This window comes from Aquarana catesbeiana, linkage group LG01 (genome assembly GCF_042186555.1).
Source record: "Aquarana catesbeiana isolate 2022-GZ linkage group LG01, ASM4218655v1, whole genome shotgun sequence".
Classification (NCBI taxonomy): domain Eukaryota; kingdom Metazoa; phylum Chordata; class Amphibia; order Anura; family Ranidae; genus Aquarana; species Aquarana catesbeiana.
The window spans coordinates 42,753,592-42,767,597 of NC_133324.1; positions in this window are offsets into that span (position 1 = coordinate 42,753,592).

The following is a 14,006-nucleotide window of genomic DNA, read 5'->3' on the forward strand; positions in this document are numbered from 1 at the left end:
TTAGTTCTTGGCCCTCAAGTGGGCAGTGGTAGATAAGCTACATGACTATCTGTATGGGGCCACGTTTGTGGTGAAGATTAGGGATGAACCAAACACCCCCTGGTTCGGTTCGCACCAGAACCTGCGAACGGACCGAAAATTTGCACAAACGTTAGAACCCCATTGACGTCTATGGGACTCGAACGTTCAAAATCAAAAGTGCTAATTTTAAAGGCTAATTTGCATGGTATTGTCCTAAAAAGGGATCTGGGGACCGGAGTCCTGCCCCAGGAGACATGTATCAATGCAAAAAAAGTTTTAAAAGCAGCCGTTTTTTCGGGAGCAGTGATTTTAATGATGCTTTAAGTAAAAAAAAGTGAAATATTCCTTTAAATATTGTACCTGGGGGGTGTCCATAGTATGCCTGTAAAGTGACACATGTTTCCCGTGCTTAGAACAGTCCCTGCACAAAATGACATTTTTAAAGGAATAAAAGTCATTTAAAACTGCTTATGCCTTTAATGTAATGTCGGGTCCCGGTAATATGGATGAAAATCAGTGAGACAAACGGCATGGGTATCCTCCAGTCCATTACCAGGCTCTTTGGGTCTTGTATGGATATTAAGGGGAACCCCGCACCCAAATTTAAAAAAGGAAAGGCGTGGAGCCATCAGGCCCTATATACTCTGAACAGCAGTATACAGGCGGTGCAAACAAGACAGGGACTGTAAGTTTGTTGTTAAAGCTGGGGTTCACCCACACCGCCAAAAAAAAAAATATTAAAAGCCAGCAGCTACAAATACTGCAGCTGCTGACTTTTAATACATGGCCACTTACCTGTCCCAGGGTCCAGCGATGTCGGCAGGGGATGCCGAGAACCCGCTCGGTTCTCGGCAGCTGCCGCTGCCATCCTGGGTGAGGGAATCAGGAAGTGAAGTGTTGCGGCTTCACTTCCCGGTTCCCTACTGCGCATGCGCGAGTCACGCTGCACGTCCCAAGTGGTCCCCGCTCTCTCCTGAGAGCTGTGTGTTCCCAGAAGACAGTGCGGTGGGGACGGGAAGAGGCATAGACTCCCATGGGAGTCTATGCCGGAAGTGGGTGCAAATACCTGTCTTAGACAGGTATCTGCACCCCCCTCCCCCCTGAAAGGTGCCAAATGTGACACCGGAGGGGGGGAGGGTTCCGAAAAGCGGAAGTTCCATTTTTGTGTGGAACTCCGCTTTAAGTAGAATCTGTTTGTAATTTTGAACTGGTACATTTTTAACATGTTTAGCCAAAAAATCTATTTTAAGCTTTTTGGAAAACATAGGGAAGGGTTATCACCCATGTGACATTTGTTTTGCTGTCTGTGCTCCTCTTCAGAAGATTTGATCTTTGTTGATGGTGGTGGTGCTGGTGCCACAACACTGTAAATCCTCACAGTTACTCTTGGTGGGCGCTGGAACGGGCCCTGATATGAAATATTAGATCAAGAATTGTAATTACATGCACCTGTTGAACAGGGGCAGAAAAATTGGGCCTTTGGTGGTGGTGCTGGTGCCACAACACTGTAATGCCCCGTACACGGTCGGATTTTCCGACAGAAAATGAGTGATAGGACCTTGTTGTCAGAAATTCCAATAGTGTGTAGGCTCCATCACACATTTTCCATCGGATTTTCCGACACACAAAGTTTGAGAGCAGGCTATAAAATTTTCCGACAACAAAATCCGTTGTCGGAATTTCCGATCGTGTGTACACAAATCCGACACACAAAGTGTCACGCATGCTCAGAATAAACAAAGAGATGAAAGCTATTGGCTACTGCCCCGTTTATAGTCCCGACGTACGTGTTTTACGTCACCGCGTTTAGAATGATTGGATTTTTCGACAACTTTGTGTGACCGTGTGTATGCAAGACAAGTTTGAGCCAACATCCATTGTAAAAAATCCTAGGATTTTGTTGTCGGAATGTTCGATCAATGTCCGACCATGTGTACGGGGCATAAGTCCTCACAGTTACTCTTGGTGGGTGCTGGAACGGGCCCTGCTGTGAAATATTAGATCAAGAATTGTAATTACGTGTCCCTGTTGAACAGGGGCTGAAAAATTGGGCCTTAGGCACTGGTGCTGGTGCCACAACACTGCAACCCCTCACAGATACTCTAGTTGGAGCGCAGGGACGAGCCCTGCTGCAAAGTATTGCATCAAAAATTGAAATTACACGCACCTGATACTCTAGTTGGAGCGCAGGAAACAAAAGTATTCTTACAAGCTATCAGCATGATCATTGAGGAGGAAGAGGATAGTCACTCAGCATCAGCATAGGCAGTCTTGAAGGGATCTGATATTTCAAAAAAATTTATTTGGTTACATCAGCATAAGGTGCTTGGTATCTGGTGGTGATCCAAGACTGATTCATTTTTATGAAGGTCAGTTGATCGACCGAGTCGGTGGACAGGCGCACCCTGTGATCGGTTACAAAGCCTCCAGCAGCACTGAATGTGCGTTCCAAAAGAACGCTGGATGCAGGACAGGCCAGTAGGGATGAGCCGAACACCCCCGGTTCAGTTCGCACCAGAACTTGCGAACAGACCAAAACTTTGCACGAACATTAGAACCCCATTGAAGTCTATGGACTCAAACAAAATCAAAAGTGCTCATTTTAAAGGCTAATTTGCATGGCAATGTCCTAAAAAGGGTTTGGGGACCCGGGTCCTGCCCCAGGGCACATGTATCAATGCAAAAAAAAGTTTTAAAAACGGCCGTGACCCCGTCCCCCTCTGACATCACGGGGAATACAACAGGGAAGTCCCCGTCAAGTCCCCATGCGTCAGAGGGGGCGGGTTCACTGGATGGCCCCGCCCTCTGTTATTTAAGAACAGTCAGAAGACGAGAAGCGCCACACAGCGGGAGCCTCCCATCCAATCATGGATGCGGAGCGGCCCGAAAAGAAGATGAAGAGAAGAAGATGAAAAGAAGAAGATGCTGCGGAGGGAGATGCCGGATAAGAACACCGGAGAAAGAAGCATAATTACATATATTTTTTAAAGCAAATGCCCTACAGATTAAAATGGTGGGTGTTTCATTTTTTTTTTCACCCAGTATTTGCGCAGCGATTTTTCAAACGCATTTTTTGGGGAAAAAGCACACTTTCTTAAATTTTAATGCACTAAAACACACTATATTGCCCAAATGTTTGATGAAATAAAAAAGATGATCTTAGGCCGTGTACATGGATACCAAACATGACATGCTTTAAAATTGCGCACAAACGTGCAGTGGCAACAAAATAAATACATTTTTAAAAGCCTTTAAAAGCCTTTACAGGTTACCACTTTATATTTACAGAGGAGGTCTACTGCTAAAATTACTGCCCTCGATCTGATGTTCGCGGTGACACCTCACATGCATGTATTGTGCAATTGCTGTTTACATTTGACGCCAGACCGATGCTTGCGTTTGCCTTTGCGCGAGAGCAGGGGGGACAGGGGTGCTTTTTTTTTTTTTTCTTTTTTTTTCTTTATTATTTTTTTGCTTTTTTATCTTATTTTTAAACTGTTCCTTAAATTTTTTTTTTTTAAATCATTTTTATTGTTATCTCAGGGAATGTAAATATCCCCTATGATAGCAATAGGTAGTGACAGGTACTCTTTTTAGAAAAAATTGGGGTCTATTAGACCCTAGATCTCTCCTCTGCCCTCAAAGCATCTGACCACACCAAGATCGGTGTGATAAAATGCTTTCCCAATTTCCCAATGGCGCTGTTTACATCCGGCGAAATCTAAGTCATGAAATGCTCGTAGCTTCCGGTTTCTTAGGCCATAGAGATGTATGGATCCACTCTGGTCTCTGATCAGCTCTATGGTCAGCTGGCTGAATCACCGGCTGCATTCTCAGGTTCCCTGTTGAGACAGGAGAGCCAGAGAAAAACACGGAAGACGGTGGGGGCATTCCCTCCCACTGCTTGTAAAAGCAGTCTAGAGGCTAATTAGCCGCTAGGATTGCTTTTACATGAAAGCTGACCACTGGCTGAAAAGAATGATACCAAGATGATACCTAAACCTGCAGGTATCATTCTGGTATAACCACTCAAAGTCGTGAATGGCGTACCTGAAGACAAAAAAATGGTTAACAATAAAACACAGTAAACGGTAAAGTATAAAAAATTGCAGACCTGAAAAGCAAACATGATAAAACATAATAACAATAAAACATTGCAGAATAGAGTACAGTAAAAAAGAGCAGAACAATAGAGAGAGAACAATAAAACAACAACTTTTTTTTTTTTATATATATTTTTTTTTTTTTTTTTACACTTTTTTTTGTAACTAACTTTTATAACTGTAACCGGTTCCAGGTTCAGGTCTCTCAAAATGCGATGGCATCTTGGGAGACCCTGTGAAAGTGTGCCTAGTCTGTGCAATGCTGTACCCTACGCTAATACTCAACTAGTGTATGGTAGCGTTCAAAACATTCACCAATGCAAAGACCAGGATTGTCAGGACAGGAGGGACAATAATAGCGGGTGTCACGCCTATATCCACGCTTGCTGCAGACACAACATCTTTTTTGGGGGGGATCGTTGGGTAGGGGTACTCGGGAGGACATAAAGAAAATGCCTCTCATGCAGCCGACTGCATTTGGTTGGGGATGTGAATGGGGGAAGTACGGGTGCTGCAGAAGTGGTGGGTTCCCAATTAGGATTGGCAAATGCAGCAGGAAGGGCATGATGGGCACGACGGGCCTGTGCTGGTTTGACTACGACCGGGGTGTACTAGGCTGCTGGTGCTTGCCAGTTCACCAAAACTCTACCAAAAAAACTGTTAGCGATTGCAGGAATCAGGCCTGACTCTGCGAACGCTGCAGTTAAGCGTTTAGAGTTTTGTAAGTGACAGTGATCGATCGATACTGCACTTGGGTGGGCTGGGCTGGTCCGGGCGGAGGGGCAAAACGCAGGCGCTAGCAGGTATCTGGGCTGATCCCACTAACACTGCGTTTTTGGGAACCCTAAACTGCTGGGGACGCTAGTATAGATCTGATCGGATCAGATATTGATCCGTTCAGATACTATACCACTAAGGGAATGCTGCGTGCGTGGGTGTTAGCGGTACTGGCTACTGAATTTTTTCACAGAGAAAAAAAAAATTAAAAAAAAATTTAATTAATTAAGAAAATTGGTGCATCCAGAAATTAATAAAGATTAGGATAAACACATTATAATAGGAAAATTAACTCATAAATAGCAAAGAAAACAAGGAAATTTAATAGGTAGGGTTAAAGTAAAATTTCATTTCGTGAACGAGTTAATGATGGTAGGAATAGATTCCCTGCATACCTGAGATAGTAAAGGGTGTCTCTGTAGTAATCCGTTTCAGGCATTTTGGTGTTGTAAATCAAAGGTCTGGCCTTATTGGAGCTCATACTTTTTTATTTATACAGAGCCATTTATTCACCTTATTTTTCCTACCTATCTCGTTAGAGGCATTCATTGCAGCCAATCTAGGATTGGTGAACATATACAAAAGCATTATTAATAAAGATGACGATCGCCCGTTATCTCTACATTTTTTGAAAATGCATGGAGGAGAACCGAGTGGCCTTAAATGCAAAGGTATCTATAGACTTAATCTACCAGCACGTAGGGGAGATTTTGATAGGGTCCTCTATCAAAAAGAAAAAAATGTGGATATTCACTTTAAATAGCATGCATCGGCGAGGCTTGAATCACAAATGTAATCTATCTGTTTTCTTTGAACAATAACATATAAAGAACCTTCTCTCTACCTTAGTCTATCATTTACCTATGGGGGGCCCAGGTCCTACTATATATCCCAATATACAAAACTGCCTCTTTTCATAAAAATGTAGAGATAACGGGCGATCGTCATCTTTATTAATGATGCTTTTGTATATGTTCACCAATCCTAGATTGGCTGCAATGAATGCCTCTAATGAGATAGGTAGGAAAATGCCTGATTACTACAGAGACACCCTTTACTATCTCAGGGATGCAGGGAATCTATTCCTACCATCATTAACTCGTTCACGAAACAAAATTTTACTTTAACCCTACCTATTAAATTTCCTTGTTTTCTTTGCTATTTATGAGTTAATTTTCCTATTATAATGTGTTTATCCTAATCTTTAATTAATTTCTGGATGCACCAATTTTCTTAATGAATTATTTATTTATTTTTTTCTCTGTGAAAAAATTCACTTAATTGATTTGTTATTTTTATTTTTGTTTTTCTTCCTTTCTCTGCTTTGAAGTTTATGAGTCAATTTCTGGTACTGGTGTGTATTTTTGCTTCATGCTATATATGTCTAGTTACCGATCGCCCCTGTATGAGAATGTGTCACTGCACGGGTGATGAATGATACCCTGATTGAACCACAGCGCACATAGAATGTCTCCATATGAAATCGATCAACTTCTGATTAACTGAAGATTTAAACGAGGATTCTAAACTACTGCGCATGCTCCTGAAGAAGCTTGTAACAAAGCGAAACATGTAAGCATGATGTTATCATGGTATCCGTGATGAGGACACCGAAACCTTCATTCATCAACTTAATCCCCCCCTCTATTTTTCCTCGGACCGCCACCACGCACTGGAGACCAGCTACTGATGTAACCACCACGGGCGACATCGCAATGGTACATCTCCTGCAGTGATCCCTTGTATTACTGGAGTATCCTTCCTCCTCTTCCCCCCAGACACGGACGACTGCATGAACTCCTGACGGAGGAAACTACCTTGTGATCCTGCATCTGGACCTCCCCGCAGCAGCCGTGACGGTGACAGATTGACTACGGACACCATGACTAGATGCCTGAGGCTGCGATCAGCTGTATACATGAAGATATGGTGAGCTGTATCATGTTCCTACTATTGTTATAAGGAAATATCATCAGCATACTCTGCAAAGCATCTATGTGAAATCCCATTTCGATACAATCTTTCATTAGTCTGTGATCTCCAGCTATAGCGTGTATTTGTTAAATACAAAGAGTTTTTGAAACACAGTATCCTCAGCGGATAAGTACCGAGGAACTTTCACACAGCACAAGCACTTTGTACGTTCAATCTTTTTTTTCCCCTCCCGGGGACATCTGCCATGAACACTTGTAAATTTCAAGGAAGATAATGCCTTCCATCCAGATATAACCATCACTATTTTCCAGTGTTCAGGACTATCATTACTCTTTTCAACCGATCTGAGGATCGATCCTGGTGTGCCTGTGTTTGTGTGTCTGTGAGGGATATGAAAGGTGAGATTAAGGAATGGTGGCCACCGGTGTCCTATTAAGACTTTAAGTCTTTTTTAATATGTGTTGGAGATAGTTGTATTTTTTCACTAAGTTTTTGTAATAGTCTTTCTAAATGGATAATCAATAAATGATCAATAGTTTTTCCACTGGTCTGTCTTCCTTGAAGAATTGCTTTGTGGTCTTTACAATTTTTTATGAAGATATGCTCTATTCAGAGGACAACCACCTCTAGAGGTCTCCAATATAATAATTTGGACACCCTAGACCGACGGTGGAACCGGATGATTCTCTAACGGGTGAGGCCGCTATATTGGCTGTATCTGTTCACCCGAGGACACCGGAATCTATTGAGGATGAGCTCAGTTCCTTTTTATTTTTCATTACATTAAATGGCGTTCCTGTGTCAGGGCATAGCATCTCTCTCATGTTCACATCATGAGACACATCTCTTCTTTCTCTCCTCACAGCCACTCCTGTCTGCAGCCACCGCTCAGCCTCTGTCCCTTCCTGGCCTGAGCATCGGCGGTTGTCAGGCAAGAGATGAGCTCCGAGCATTCACACAGGAGTGGTTGAAGGAGGGAGACAACAGCTAAATGCCTCACATTCCTAAGGCTGCATTCACACCTCAGCGTTTTCAGCTCATAAAATGCTCATAAAATGCTCATCTCAAAAGTTCCAAAATGCCCAATAAGCAAAATCCCATTAATTTAAATGGCTTATTTGAATGGCTGTTCACATTTGAGCATTCTGTCACCTGAAGCAAAACGCCTGAAGCTCAAAGTACAGGGCAGCTCCCTGTATTTGTCTATGAACAGGGGGGAGGAAGTTGTGGTCATTGAAGCCATCGATTTTATCTGCAAGACACAGGACAAACTCTAATGTCAGGCGAAACTCTCCTAATCTTGTTACAATTTAGAAGCAGTATAGGCCCAAGTTTAGATCTTACCTTCGTTATCACGATCGGTGCCTCCGATACTCCTTCCTCCGCTTACAGATCGTACGTACTACGCATGCGTGTTACGCTTTATAGACACTGCGCATGCGTGAAACTCCGCCCGCCCCTGACGTTCTTTCTAATCTATTCCCCGCCCCTTCTTGTTCGTCGCAGTGGGGGAAGAGCACATGGCGGAGACACAGCAGGTGTCTGATAATTACACCAACGAGAAGGAGGAGGAGGAAAGCCCGGAGCCTGAAACGTCCCGATCCAGAAGGAGACGATTTAAGGCCTCAAATATGTCCTTTGGGGAGATGTTGGAGATGGTCGACATCCTGAAGAGGGCCAACTATGACGGGAAGTATGGACCTTACCCCAACCCCAATGTCCGAAAGGCCAAGATCATTGCGAAAGTGGTCAAGAGTCTGCACTGGAATTTCGGGGTACAGCTCAGGAAGAGGTGGTCGGACCTCAAATTAAGGGATCACGAGCAGTACAGAAGGATCAGGAGAGTGCTGCAAGAAAGTGAGTAGTTCTCCTGTGTTCCTATTCTTTATGTTTAGTACGTTCGTGCTGCTCCATGTGCTTTTCTTTACTGTTGTCCAGTTTATAATGACAACTTTTATGTTCATGGGCACATTATTCGTTCGTATGAAACATTGTTCGTTCGGCCTAGAAAACACCATTGTTTTGGCCATATGCATTTGCAAACATTTTTTATGGCCTACCTGTGTGAAAATAATTTGGTTGTGTAGATGGGTTTGTAACTAGAATGAAATGCAAACTAGATTCTGTGTAAGGAGAGGATACTCAGCAGCTGTTTACACATCTGGACGCTGGAGCACTAGTGTGGGACCCCAGAACACCTTTTTTATTAGGGGGTCCCACACAGGTGCTCCAGTGTATACTATAGGGGTGTTTCCATCTGTGAAGCTTGTACTAAACAGGTAAGTATTCAAGCTTGACAAAGGACAATAAAATTTCAACATCTTGAAACTCTGCCAAAACAAACAATTGTACCCCACTTCCAAGCAATGTTTCATATTTATAGTTCTGCCATCAAATATCTGTGTGCTAAGTATACCTATTTTTTTTTTTTTACATAGGGGATAAAAGACTCGGAGGACACCCCTCATCTGAGGAGACCACAGACCCCCCACCTCTGGAAGAAGGGGAAATCCCACAAACACAACAGGAGGAGGAGGAGGAGGAAGGAGACTTGGTGGAAATAGTAAGACTAGTAAGAGATGGATGCGGGAATATTTATAATACATGCTGTGTTTTTGTTTCTATCTTTTTAGGGGATCGTGATGTTGTGGATCCAGATCATTTCACCTCTGAAAGTGCACAGATCCTGATCGGGGAGATCTTGGGGTGTAATAGGGACTTGGAAAACATCCAGAAAAACATCAATGATGTTCAAAAAAAAAATGAAGAACATCATTGATGTTTCAGGGAGAGTTTAAATCAATCCAAATCCCTTTGTTTTTGGGATCTAAAAATTTATACCATTTTTTGACATATTTGTGAAAAGCCAAATTTTGAAGATGCACACAGTGTGTCAACATGTGCTATCTGCCATCATGGGAGATCAATGTAGGCATGGTGGGGGTGCAACCCCTTCCTCAATAATAAAGTAGCTGAGAGGAAAGGGTTGCACAAAACACCTCTCTTGATCCCCCGTGATGGCAGGTAGCACATGTTGACATTCGGCAATTTGTGTGCATCTTCAAAATTTGGCTTTTCCTGGGGTGACTTCACCCCATCTGAACGCAATATCAAAAACAGTTTGTAAATACTCATGTCTGATATTGCCTTCAAGTTCTACCAAATGTGAACTTTGTAAGTTCAAGATTTGTGTCTTTCTTGTTGGTTTTAAACATGCCTGTTTTATCTTTAATGAACATTTGTACTTTTTCTAATGTGACCCCAAAAATTGTTATACAAAAAACATGTTGGTTTGTTTTAAAAACCATTTACAAATGCACATGTGATTGTGCTGGTATTAAAAAGATTAATAATCAAGAATGTGTGAATTATTGTTTCAACGCTCCAAAAATTTTGTTGTGCTCTAATTGGTGTTTTCAGTGACAATGGGGGTTATTTCCTAAGGGAAAAGCCACTTTGCACTACAAGTGCAGTTTCAAGTGCACTTGTAGTGCAAAGTGTCTTTGCCTTTAGTAAATAACACCCAACAATGCTTTGTAATGTTACACAATCACGCAATTTTCAGGACTCACCACATTTCTGTCAGGGTCAGCTAAAAGAAACACAAGCGGTAAATGTCACCAAAGATTTTTGTAGTTAAAATGTTTTGTTTATTTGAAAAAGGTTTCAGACGTTGTCTGCCATATTGATGGCCCCCCTACCCGCAAAGTAGTCAAGGTATCTTAGACGGACCTCACGGGCACTCAGGGGGGTAAGCCAGGACGGCCACTTTCAAGCGCCGTCAGGGTTGGTTCATTTGGAATTCCGGCCTCAGGCCCAACTGAGCCAGCATAGTTGGCAGAATGTTGCCGTAAAAAGTTGTGTAGAACACAGCACGCCAGAATAATATGATTCAGTTTATACTCCGCCATGTGTATGGGTGTAAGAAATAGTCGGAACCTGCTGGCCATGATTCCAAACATGTTCTCCACCACTCTTCTGGCTCTGGCCAGCCGGTAATTAAAAACCCTCTGGTCTGGGGTGAGGGTCCTCATTTGGAATGGCCGCATAAGATGGTCCCCCAGCGCAAACGCTTCATCTGCAACAAAGACGAATGGGAGTCCAATTTCACATTGTCTTCTGGAAGTGGCAAGTCCAAGCTGACATTCTGGAGACGCCTGTAGAACTCCATCTGGGCAATGACTCCACCATCGGACATCCAGCCATTCTTCCCCACGTTCACATACAGGAACTCGTAAGTAGCCGACACCACCGCCAACATCACAATACTATTGAACCCCTTATAGTTGAAATAGTATGACCCCGAGTTGGGTGGTGGGACGATGTGGACGTGTTTCCCATTAATTGCCCCTCCACAGTTAGGAAAGTCCCACCGCTGGGCAAAGTGGGAGGCCACAGTCTGCCATTCCTGTGGGTTGGAAGGAAACTGTGTAGTCAAACAAGAAAAAAAATATAGTCATTTTGCACATAAACAGGGAAAGCAGATTAGACACAAACATTCTTGGCCAACATCAAGATAACATTTGAGGGAGTTTTTAAAGACCAAAGTATAAGGTACACCTATCAGATCCCCCCCCCCATGGGCCATTTATAACATTATAGGGGGGGGGGCTCTTGGACAGGTAACCCTCTCCACTTCATTGAGAGATGAATGCCTAAATAATGTGTGTTACTTTGGCCAGCCCCTCCTTAGTTACACTATTGACAGCCCACTGGACAGGTAAGAAGTGTCATAATACAAAGAGATAAATACACACTGTACACATTTGAGCACATTTGGAAATTCTGCTATTACCTATCAAGATAATAATAGGATACAAAAACTTGAAACAGTACCATTTGAAAGTATACAGGCAGGCCCTTGCACTACATGCTTTGGGGAATTCATCCATAAATCTGACCACAAAAGAGGTGGCTATAGTGTGTATGGGTTTGGCAAAGTCAGCAGATAGATGATTGAGGATAGATAGAGAATTGGGATCAGCTGACTTAGCAGTTGGGGGGAGGGAGGGTTCCAAATGATTTGGGGACCCCCCCAAAAAAAGCCTCTGGCACTTTGCATGAAGTTTAAGCACCAATCATATTTGAAAACATTTTTTGGGGTATTTAGGGTAAAGCACTACTATGGAGCTGATAAAATACATTAAGTATTTATACATTAAGTAAATACAATACATTAAGTGACTACATGAGGTGAATATAGGGCCAGGAGAGCATGCTGGGGAGGTAAGTGAAGGCAAATATGTATGAAGGACAAAAAAAAATTAGATAAAAATCCAGCATGCATGAGGACAAAGGGGACATTCACAGCATATTACAATCATGGTAATTAGGGAATGAGGAAAGAAATACAATATATTATCAAACATTAAATACAATAAAATGTGATATTAAAGGATAATCTTACCTTAATATACTCCTTCTGCAGGACCTGGATGATGGCAGAACAGGTCTCTGGGATAATGATCCCCAGAGCCTGGGGGGAGATGCCTGTCGAGAACTTGAGGTCCTGCAGACTTCTCCCCATCGTCAAGTACCGCAGGGTGGCGACGAGCCTCTGCTTCGGAGTGATGACTTGCCTCATGCAGGTATCCTGCCTGCTAATATAAGGGGTCAGCAAAGCCAACAAACGGTGAAAAACGTGGTCCGTCATCCGGAGAAAGTTCCTGAAATCATCAGGATTATTCTCACGAATCTCACAGAGCAAAGACAGAACTGGTCACGCTGGAGCAACCAATTCTTGGTCCATGAACTCCTCCCCACCCTGTTCATGGACTGGACTTGTGTCAAGGTAAGGACCCCAACACCAAGCCCCTCGCACAGCACGAACTCTACGAGGAGTACGTATACGCAACATGGCTAGAAAACGGTCGGCTGCTCAGAACGAAGTAACAGAACGCACTGAAGAACAGCAAGGCCTGTGAAGAGCGACCTGAAAAACAGTAACGAACGAACAAGAACACAATGACAGAGTCACGAGTAACTCGCTGCAGAAGAGCAGATACAAACCCACAAGCACAAACTGAACAGCAGAAAACAATCTGAAAACCACGAGTCTGAAAAAGTGCGAATCGTCTCTCACCAAACTTTTACTAACATGATTTCTCTGGTAGTCCCGGGATGCCAGAGGGTGGGGCGTGGTCTGCACATGGCCAGGTGAGGGAGTGAGAGAAACAAGCTCCCAGCCCCAGCCTGCTCCGTATGAGGCTGATTAACTGACCGACATGCTAGCAGTGTTTCAGGATTAGTCTGGTGGGACCTCAAGGCTATCTCTTGGTGAGACTACAGCGGTATGAACTCGGGGAGACAGAGGGAGACGAGAACTGCACGCAAAGCAGCCCAGCTGGTCCGGCTTCCCAGAGAGGGGGAGTTGCAGCCAGAGATCCACCGCTACTTCCCCATGGTACAGGGTGCGGAACTTGAACCCGGAAGTAAGAGAGGGAAGGCAAACATGCTGCTGCAGCCTAGGGAGACTACACCTATGCAGCCAGCCCAAGGACAGATGGCGGTGAGAACTAGCGTGGAAGCGCTACAGACTATCCCACAGAGCCCCAGAACGTTGGCTACACCTATGATCCCCCTACCTGGGGAGAAGGAAGCAGCGGGATTGAAAATGGAGGACCTAAAGACACTTATACAGGCTCTCCCCACACGGGCAGACATAGAAACCCTTATTGGAAAAGTGGAGGATGCACACCGTAAGGAGCTGGAGCTGGTCCGGGGTGAACTACAAATACTAGTGGAGCGTGTGACGGATGGGGAGAGTGCATATCAAAGCTTGGAACAGTGAGTGAGCATACTGGAGAGAGATAGTTACACCCAAAAAGAGACCTCAGTGGCGCTACAGCTACAGTTGGAGGACCTCGAAGATCGGTGTAGACGCAACAATGTGCGCCTGCGAGGAATCCCAGAGGCATTAGACCAGGAAAACCTACAGGACATGGTAAAATCTATTTTTGAAAAAATACTAAAAGACGCTATGCCTTTAAATTTGGAACTTGATAGAGTTCATAAAGCATTAGGCCCAAAGTCCAAGGACATTAATCGCCCCCGTGACGTGGTGTGTCGTTTGCATTATTTCGCACATAGGGAGGCCATTTTGCGGAAAGCCTGGGAGCAATAGACTTTAAGGGGGGCCAGGTGAAAATTCTACCAGACCTATCTAGAGCT